We start from the raw sequence: 1,261 nt of genomic DNA on the forward strand, positions 1-1,261 counted from the left end.
CTGATGTTCTACCTTCACTAAGCAGCAAAGAGAAAAGCTAACCTGATTAATAGGGATCCTCAGTGTGGGCAGCAGTGACGCTCAAACGGACATGGTAAGGTCTTCAGGTGACGGCCTGCCCTTTTTCATCTGGTACCTCCCCTCTTGCTCTTTCCAGCTAAGAAATCTTTATCACGTCTGAGGGCAGCAGGAAAAAATAAAGCATCTATTTCTCCACATTTTCTACCTTAGTGGTAGATTGTGGCTTTCCAATTTAAAAGCCAAATACATAGCACTTTTGTTCACCAGTTTCATTCTGTCTAGACCAGGCTGTCAAGTAGAAATCCAATGTGGGGGACATACGTAGTTTAAAATTTTCCAATAGCCACGTTAAAAAAAAAAGGTAAATTTAATTTTAATTATATAATATATATAATGGAATGTACCAACATATTGTCATTTCCATGGGTAAACAACATAAAAATTATTAATAAGATAAATTACATCCTTTCTTCATACTTACAAATCCATGTGGTTTTTTGTTTTGTTTTGTTTTGAATTTTTAAAATTTTATTACTGTTCAAATCAGCATGTCTGGTTCATTTCAGCTCCTTCACTGCCAAGCCTGGGGGCAGGGACTGCTTCAGTTTCTCTGCCTTCTCTTTGTCTGTGATGACCAAGGTGTAAAGGTATCTGCTTAAACTTAAACTTCACATTGTCCTTATTTTTCTTGATCTTGACAGATTTGGCATCCTTTCCCCTGGCTGTGACCAGAAAATCCTAAATTTCCTCAATTTTGCGAGGCATGGCGACGAGGCCCACAGGGAAGCCGGTGCAGACCAGCACCTGACAGAGGATTGCCCCGGATTAAACCCTCTTCCCCGCGTACCACCCGAGACACTGCCATGTGTATTTTAAGCTTACAATGCACAGTGCCTCTTGAACCAGTTGCTAAATACTTCATCAGTATTTGGATTTCACAAAATGTATAGCTGAAAGGTAGATTCACATACCCAAGTTGTTCCAGACATGCTCCAAATTCTTCCAATACCTGAATCCTGTATAAAAAGTTTTATTTAAATTTAAACATTCGATGCTTTAGTCGCTTCAGGCACATGTGACTGGTGGATACTCCACTGTACAGTGCAGGCCTATAGCCCAGGCTGGGGTTGTGCAAGGGCCTCAGGGAATGAGGTGGCGAGAGCTTTAAAAAATAACTGGAGAGGTTGGAGTAGGAGTAAATCGATCAGTTAATCCTTCTAAGATTTTCTAGCACAAGGAT

General features: G+C 40.4%; 1 pseudogene; it reads right to left on the minus strand.

The window, feature by feature from the left end:
- Nucleotides 1–514: 514 nt before the first annotated feature.
- LOC126077563 (60S ribosomal protein L38-like) lies at nt 515–786 on the minus strand (annotated as a pseudogene).
- Nucleotides 787–1,261: the final 475 nt, after the last annotated feature.

The sequence above is a fragment of the Elephas maximus genome, chromosome 5 (genome assembly GCF_024166365.1).
Source record: "Elephas maximus indicus isolate mEleMax1 chromosome 5, mEleMax1 primary haplotype, whole genome shotgun sequence".
NCBI classification, from domain to species: Eukaryota; Metazoa; Chordata; class Mammalia; order Proboscidea; family Elephantidae; genus Elephas; species Elephas maximus.